The sequence below is a fragment of the Bos indicus genome, chromosome 19 (genome assembly GCF_029378745.1).
Source record: "Bos indicus isolate NIAB-ARS_2022 breed Sahiwal x Tharparkar chromosome 19, NIAB-ARS_B.indTharparkar_mat_pri_1.0, whole genome shotgun sequence".
NCBI classification, from domain to species: Eukaryota; Metazoa; Chordata; class Mammalia; order Artiodactyla; family Bovidae; genus Bos; species Bos indicus.
The window spans coordinates 63867393-63876267 of record NC_091778.1 but is presented as its reverse complement, the minus strand read 5'-3'; the positions used below and the strand labels follow the sequence as shown (position 1 = coordinate 63876267).

Here is an 8875-nt window from a genome sequence, read left to right as displayed (position 1 = left end):
TTGTCGTTGCATGGAGTAGAGACAGTACCAGTTTGAATGCGGAATGTTTGAGAAGTGTGTTTCCAGCCAGTGACCCTCAGCTCCTCTGCAGCCCCAGTCCACTGCTTGAAGCTGAGTTCCTGAGTGGACGCCCGGGAACACTCCTAGGGGTCCAGGATTTCTGCCTCCTCCACAAAGCATTTTTCCTCCACTTTCTCCCAGTTTTCCTACAGCAGACATGACACAAACCAGACAGAGGATCAGAAAACCTGGGTTGGAGTCCAAGCTTCAACACAGATTGATTTGTGTCATTGGGGTAAATTAACTTCTCCAAGTCTCTGCCTCTAAAAATGGAGATATTCGTGACTACCCTAGGATTTCCTGAGGAATTTAGCCAGATGATACATACATATAAATGTATATAAATATAAACAAAACCAGGTGATGTGCAGTAAGTCCTGAACTCTCAAACAAACGCAAGGTGGGGTGGTCTGTCTCGGAGAGTCCCGCAGAGACAAGAGCTTGGCAGGCTACAGTCTATAGGGTCACAGAAAGTCGGACACGACTGAAGCGACTTAGCACATACACAGTTTATTTAAATCAGTCCTGTATTAAACAAAACTGTAAACATGTTTAAAGCTAAATAGCTAAGTCCTCTAAAACAAAAACAGGCAAACTGGGAGACTAGGGCAAGAATGAGCGGGCCTCTCACAGGGCATTCAGCTGCCTTCCCTGGGGGCTAGGACCGTTCTGCGCCCGAGGTGGGAGAGGCAGCTTAGTTCTGAGCAAGCAGCTCCGCCGGTGGTCCAGTGGCTACGATGTCACCTTCCAATGCAGGGGTGCAGGCAGCCCTAAAATCCTGCAGGCCTCGTGGGCAAAAACAAAACATAAAGCAGAAGTGATGTTGTAACAAATTCAATAAAGACTTGAAAAATGGTTCACATTAAAAAACAAAGTCCCAACCCCAAAGCACTCCAGGGCTCCGGCTGTGTGGCCGGCCCTTCACTAGACCTAGGAATCTGGAGCTCAGATCCGTGCTGACGTCTCCCAGGAGGAGAGACGAGCGGAATCTTTAGAGAAGTGCTGTCCAGCAGGCAGAAGCAGCAGCTGAAAGACTGTCCTTTGTTTCTCTCGTCCCTCAATGGACCTGAATCAAAATCCAATTCATGACCCCCGCCTGGACTTCTCAACCCCCTCTTCTCCCCCCCACATTCAGCCTGAACCCCCACTCTCAACAGCCTGTCAGAAACCACACCCCCAAATACTCCTCCTGTGCCCAGCCTGTGGGGCTTCTACTCCCTCCCCTCCCCTCTGTGGTTTGCTGTGCTCTTTGTTTCTATCACTTACGGCAAAAGCCCCTGCACCTCTCCCTTCAGGGTAAGGCTTCCCAAGCTCCTCTTACGATTTTGATCACAAAAAGCCTAGCATCCGGTGTTTTAAAGGGTAAGCTGGGGGACTTCCCTCGTGGTCCAGAGGTTGTGATTTTCCCTTCCACTGCAAGGAGGGGTGTGTGGGGGTCTTCCCTAGTCAGGGAACTAAGATCCCACATGCTGAGCAGCCAAAAAACCAAAACACAAAGCAGAGGCAACATTTTAAACAAACAAAGACTTTACAAATGATCTACATGAAAAAAAAATTTTAAACCTTAAAAAAAAAAGGTAGGTTGGGCTGGGACTGAGCGCCAGGGTGGCTGAGCAGAAGGAAAATGCTGGCGATTTACTAGACTGCTCTCCCTCTGTTTAGCAATGAATGCTGGGTCCCGGAATGTTCAGGTATTATCTGGTGTTCACTGTGTATGTCTCTGCCTTTGTGTAATGTACATTCTCTTCGGTGATTTGAGTGGGAGAGGGAAGTCTGTGGACACTCCCACCAAGGAAAACGTAACACACACTTGCTCACTTGTGTTGTGATGACAGCCATCATTTAAAAAGCACGTACATGGCTACCTTCAACATGCCGATGTTTCAGTTTGGGTGTTTTCTGCTATACGCAGTCACAGAGTAAAAACAGTCCTTCTCCCACCAGTGGGCCCAGGGCAAGGATTGCAGCGGAACCCGGAGAGGCTGGTGGCGAGGTCTGTGCTGTGAGCTTTACTTGGGGAAATCAGTAAGCGCGGTGCAATGCCAGCTTCCCCTTGGGAGGAGTGTTTCACAAGAGGTGGCGCAGCGATGACAGCCTGGTTCTTTTGAACGCATGCCTAATTTTTTTTGGCAAACTGTACAATCTGCGATTGTTCCTGTGATTGGTATAGGCTTAGAACTGTCTCCAAAAGCCTTGGAGTCCAGCCAAACGTCATTCAGATTTCTTTGTGGGATATGATTCCAAACGAGCAGGAAGGATAGAAGAAGCTTTCAGAAACACCAGGACATCTGCACTAAGCACCAACACTCAGGGACTGGACAGGGCATCGGGGGTGAGCAGTGGACGGAACGCACAGGCAGGTCTGGCTCAGCCCCTTGCGGGGTCACTGCTCCTTTCTCCTGGGTCCTGGTGCGCACGGTCTTGTTCGTGCCCTCCGAGAGTCTGTTTCCCCAGCCTGTGGAAGCTCTGTAATCAAATCCCCTGACCTTCACAGTCAGATTCCCCAGGAGTCCCCAGTCCCTTTGCTGGCTCCCTAGGCTGGGATATCTGTCAGTCAGATTCCCCAGGAGTCCCCAGTCCCTTTGCTGGCTCCCTAGGCTGGGATATCTGTTGTCGGGCCTAGGCCCTTCGCATCACTGTGAGAACTTCTCTAGTATCATCGTTCTCCAGTTTGCTAGTTGCCCACCTGGTTTCTATGGCAGGGCTGATGGTGACCTCCTCCAAGAGGACTCCGGGAGATGGTGACGGACAGGGAGGCCTGGCATGCTGCAGTCCACGGGGTCGAAAAGGGTCCGATGCGGCTGAGTGACTGAACAACAGTAACGGAGCAGAGTTTCCCTGGAGAGGTGGGAGCGGATCAAAGCTTGCCTGGAGCGGCTTTAAAGAGGGGAAGAAGAGAAGCAAGTCAGTGAGAAAGGGGTACCGGTGCAGACAAGAGTTGTTGTTTTTTTTTTAAGTGGAGGAGGGTGGTCAGAGAGATCTAAATACATTTTTTATAGGAAAATAACATCATATTTGTATGATGATGGGCATGACCCTGGAGAAGGAATGTGAAGAGTGAAATTGTTAGCTGCTCAGTCGCGTCTAATTCTTTGTGACCCCATGGGCTGTAGCCTACCAACCAGGTTCCCTGTCTATGGAATTCTCCAGGCAAGAATACTTGAATGAGTAACCATTCCCTTCTCCAGGGGATCTTCCCAACCCAGGGATCAAATCCAGGTCTCCTGCATTGCAGGCAGATTCTTTACCATCTAAGCCACTTAGACGGGAAGCCCAGAAACAGGAATATTAAACAGACACGGCACATAGTTATGTTGACCAAATATGGCTGATGAGTATTGGGTAAGAAAAAGTTTTCCTCTACCCTCTTGAGTTGAGTAGTGACGGGGCATGTGAACTAAATTAATGCAAGGCAACAGGAGAAAAGGCCAGTTTTCTTTTCTACACAGAAGAAAAGAGATAATGTTACTCAAAGGTGTGGTTAGAACTGGTAGCTCATAGTCCATCTTAATAGGCGGAGAGGGGGGAACCAAAGGGCACTTATCTAAAATCAAAGATAAATGGGCTCTTCAGGAAATATGTATCTTTGTGATAAGGTCTCTTTCAGTTCAGTTCAGTCACTCAGTCGTGTCCGACTCTTTGCGACCCCATGAATCACAGCACGCCAGGCCTCGCTGTCCATCACCAACTCCCGGGGATCACTCACACTCATGTCCATAGAGTCGGTGATGCCATCCAGCCATCTTATCCTCTGTTGTCCTCTTCTGTTCCTGTTCCCAATCCCTCCCAGCATGAGGGTCTTTTCCAATCAGTCAACTCTTCTCATGAGGTGGCCAAAGTATTGGAGTTTCAGCTTCAACATCAGTCCTTCCAATGAACACCCAGGACTGATCTCCTTTAGGATGGATTGGTTGGATCTCCTTGCAGTCCAAGGGACTCTCAAGAGTCTTCTCCAACACCACAGTTCAAAAGCATCAATTCTTCGGCACTCAGCTTTCTTCACAGTCCAACTCTCACATCCATACATGACCACTGGAAAAACCATAGCCTTGACTAGACGGACCTTTGTTGGCAAGGTAATATCTCTGCTTTTCAATATGCTATCTAGGTTGGTCATAACTTTCCTTCCAGGGAGTAAGCATCTTTTAATTTCATGGCTGCAATCACCATCTGCAGTGATTTTGGAGCCCAGAAAAATAAAGTCTGACACTGTTTCCACTGTTTCCCCATCTATTTCCCATGAAGTGATGGGACTGGATGCCATGATCTTCATTTTCTGAATGTTGAGCTTTAAGCCAACTTTTTCACTCTCCACTTTCACTTTCATCAAGAGGCTTTTTAGTTCCTCTTCACTTTCTGCCATAAGGGTGGTGTCATCTGCATATCTGAGGTTCTTGATATTTCTCCCGGCAATCTTGATTCCAGCTTGTGTTTCTTCCAGTCCAGCGTTTCTCATGATGTACACTGCATAGAAGTTAAATAAGCAGGGTGACAATATACAGCCTTGACATACTCCTTTTCCTATTTGGAACCAGTCTGTTGTTCCATGTCCAGTTCTAACTGTTGCTTCCTGACCTGCATACAGGTTTATCAAGAGGCAAGTCAGGTGGTCTGGTATTCCCATCTCTTTCAGAATTTTCCACAGTTTATTGTGATCCACACAGTCAAAGGCTTTGGCATAGTCAATAAAGCAGAAATAGATGTTTTTCTGGAACTCTTTTGCTTTTTCCATGATCCAGCAGATGTTGGCAATTTGATCTCTGGTTCCTCTGCCTTTTCTAAAATCAGCTTGAACATCAGGAAGTTCACAGTTCACATACTGCTGATGCCTGGCTTGGAGAATTTTGAGCATTACTTTACTAGCATGTGAGATGAGTGCAATTGTGTGGTAGTTTGAGCATTCTTTGGCCTTTCTTTAGGATTGGAATGAAAACTGACCTTTTCCAGTCCTGTGGCCACTGCTGAGTTTTCCAAATTTGCTGGCATATTGAGTGCAGCACTTTCACAGCATCATCTTTCAGGATTTGAAAGAGCTCAACTGGAATTCCATCACCTCCACTAGCTTTGTTCGTAGTGATGCTTTCTAAGGCCCACTTGACTTCACATTCCAGGATGTCTGGCTCTAGGTCAGTGATCACACCATCGTGATTATCTGGGTCGTGAAGATCTTTTTTGTACAGTTCTTCTGTGTATTCTTGCCACCTTTTCTTAATATCTTCTGCTTCTGTTAGGTCCATACCATTTCTGTCCTTTATCAAGCTCATCTTTGCATGAAATGTTTCCTTGGTATCTCTAATTTTCTTGAAGAGATCTCTAGTCTTTCCCATTCTGTTGTTTTCCTCTATTTCTTTGCATTGATCGCTGAAGAAGGCTTTCTTATCTCTTCTTGCTATTCTTTGGAACTCTGCATTCGGATGCTTATATCTTTCCTTTTTTCCTTGTTTTTTGCTTCTCTTCTTTTCACAGCTATTTGTAAGGCCTCCCCAGACAGCCATTTTGCTTTTTTGCATTTCTTTTCCGTAGGGATGGTCTTGATCCCTGTCTCCTGTACAGTGTCACGAATCTCTGTCCATAGTTCATCAGGCACTCTGTCTATCAAATCTAGTCCCTTAAATCTATTTCTCACTTCCACTGTATAATCATAAGGGATTTGATTTAGGTCATACTTGAATGGTCTAGTGGTTTTCCCCACTTTCTTCAATTTAAGTCTGAATTTGGCAATAAGGAGTTCATGGTCTGAGCCACAGTCAGCTCCTGGTCTTGTTTTCACTGACTGTATAGAGCTTCTCCATCTTTGGCTGCAAATATAATCAATCCGATGTCAGTATTGGCCATCTGGTGATTCCATGTGTAGAGTCTTCTCTTGTGTTGTTGGAAGAGGGTGTTTGCTATGACCGGTGCACATTCTCTTGGATGTAGCCAAGCAAAAAATACCCATTTGTGGATGTGACTGGTGATAGAAGCAAGGTCCGATGCTGTAAAGACCAATATTGCATAGGAACCTGGAATGTCAGGTCCATGAATCAAGGCAAATTGGAAGTGGTCAAACAGGAGATGGCAAGAGTGAACGTCAACATTCTAGGAATCAGTGAACTGAAATGGACTGGAATGGGTGAATTTGACTCAGATGACCATTATATCCACTACTGCGGGCAGGAATCCCTCAGAAGAAATGGAGTAGCCATCATGGTCAACAAAAGAGTCCAAAATGCAGTACTTGGATGCAATCTCAAAAACAACAGAATGATCTCTGTTCATTTCCAAGGCAAACCATTCAATATCATGGTAATCCAAGTCTATGCCCCAACCAATAATGCTGAATGAAGAAGCTGAAGTTGAACAATTCTATGAAGACCTACAAGACCTTTTAGAACTAACACCCAAAAAAGATGTCCTTTTCATTATAGGGGACTGGAATCCAAAAGTAGGAAGGCAAGAAATACCTGGAGTAACAGGCAAATTTGGCCTTGGAGTATGGAATGAAGGTCTCTTTAGGTGATCTCTTATCCCAGTGATTCCATCTCCGGTGATACAAGTTGTGAAACTCCCAGGGAGGGGATTTATGACACCTGAGTTCTTCGGCAAGGCTTTGCTTTTGGACAGATAAGGAGAGTTCAGGGTTCCTGCCTTTAGATTGTCAAGTGACTTCGGCTCCAGTGGTGTTAATGCCACAGTGGCCTGTTCTATATGGGAGTCTGTGGGACAGTGACTGTTAGTTAAAAGCAGCCAAGCTCCACAGGCCTTCAGGAGAAAAGTCATTTCCTGGTGTCATAGTTCCAGATTTCTTCTCCTTCTCTGCCAAGGTGATGACCTTGGCTAAGTGAAATGGTCATCTCCAATAGTGGGTCAGCTTCAGTGTCTCCTCTTCAGTGGGCAAACGTCCTTTGCCTCAGAGACCTAGAGTTAACTGTCTCACTGATACATTAAACCTGCAGGGTTTGCATTTGTGAGTTAAGTTTAGAAACTGCGTACATTCATTTTCAGGAGAATTTGGCATATTAGAAGATTTAACAGATTCTAGTTTAAAATGTGTCACTGAATCGGGGGTATGGGCTGTGATTTTAAGTTGAAATCTCTCTCACTTTGTAAGAAGCATGAAAACACTAAGAGAATCTTAAGACTCACCAGGCTTTCTCCCTTACAGCTTTGCTGCTGCTGCTGCTGCTGCTAAGTCATGTCAGTCGTGTCCGACTCTGTGCGACCCCGTAGACGGCAGTCCATGGGCTCCCCTGTCCCTGGGACTCTCCAGGCAAGAACACTGGAGTGGGTTGCCATTTCCTTCTCCAATGCATGAAAGTGAAAAGTGAAAGTGAAGTCGCTCAGTCGTGTCCGACTCCTAGCAACCCCATGGACTGCAGCGCACCAGACTCCTCTGTCCATGGGATTTTCCAGGCAAGAGTACTGGAGTGGGGTGCCATTGCCTTCTCCCCCTTACAGCTTTACTGGGATGTAATTGACATAGCTGCTCAGTCATGCCTGACTCTGCGGCCCCATAGAGTGTAGCCCGCCAGGCCTCTCTGTCCATGGGATTCTCCAGGCAAGAGTACTGGGTGGGTTGCATGCCCTCCTCCAGGGGATCTTCCCAGCCCAGGGAGTGAACCTGTGTCTCCCGCATTGGCAGGCAGATTATTTACCGTCTGAGCTACGAGGAGTAGGGGAGTAAGACACCCAGCACAATCATTCGACTTACATATATCATGAAATGATTATGACAACAAGTTAGGGAGCATCCATCTTCTCATTTAGCACCAGTATGGTAAGTTGAAATTTCTAGATTTATGAAACTTAAGTTTTAAATCTTATTAAGGGGAGCTTTGTTAATCAGGAAATTGACTGTTTATTATTATCCATTATTCGTTTCCTCATTCATCTCTAAGGTGACTTGTAATAAGAGAGAACCATTTGTAAACTTTAAAAGCTTAAGGAAGAACTATGTTTTTATATTTGGCTTTAGCTAATTGAACATGGGTGTTAAAAATACATCTTTCTGAATGTTTTTCTGGGCAAAAGAATAGCACAGGTGACCCTCAGGGTCATAAAAAGCCCATTGACAGTTCTGTGTGTAATTTTATCTCATACCCACATTTACGTAGGGATCTTTTTCTGTCCTTTTAAAGATTTTATTTATTTTTAATTGGAGGATAATTGCTTTACAGTATTGTATTGGTTTCTGCCAAACATCGACATAAATCAGCCACAGGCACACACACACCTCTCCCCTCTGTGTTGGATGTCCCTCCCACCCCCACCCTTCTAGGTTAACAAAGGTCTAGGAACCAGCAGGAACCCCAAGGCGGTAGCTGGGGTACGGTGCATGCAGACACTTCTAAGAGTTCTAGAGTTGCTTTCTGAAAAGTGTCACATATTCAGAGTGAATTGGACTAAAGTTGTCAAATCTTGATTTATTATCTTTGAAACTAGGTGTCAGTGATCATAAGATGGTTTCAGGGATTTCCCTGGTGATCCAGTGGTTAGACTCTGTACTTCCATTTCAAGGGCATGGGTTTGATTCCTGGTCTGGGAACCAGGATCCAATCAGCTGCAAAATAAAATAAAAGCAATGATATGTATATATAAACATTTTTTTAAATTAAAAACTTATTTCAGCTAAATATATACATTAATATATTTATAATATATTAAATTATAAATATATTAGCATAAAAACATTTATATATTTATTAATAGTATAATATTATTTAAATGTATTGAATATACCATAAATATATTAGATATAAATATGTTAACATAAATTATATATATTTAGCTCAAAACATGCATATGTATGTGTGTGTATGTGTATATATATACACAC

The 8875-nt window shown here is 44.8% G+C and overlaps 1 long non-coding RNA gene across 3 annotated transcripts; it reads right to left on the bottom strand.

The window, feature by feature from the left end:
* Positions 1–7394, bottom strand: LOC109573479 (uncharacterized). Of its 3 annotated transcripts, XR_002182926.2 has the most exons (4): positions 7186–7394; positions 2747–2937; positions 692–838; positions 1–206 (listed from the first exon to the last, which is right to left on the bottom strand). It is a non-coding gene; the product is annotated as an uncharacterized lncRNA (long non-coding RNA). The 3 variants fall into 3 exon arrangements; XR_002182925.2 differs by lacking the exon at positions 1–206 and having other exon boundaries at positions 568–846; XR_002182924.2 differs by lacking the exon at positions 1–206 and having other exon boundaries at positions 568–838.
* Between the last annotated feature and the right edge of the window lie 1481 nt (positions 7395–8875).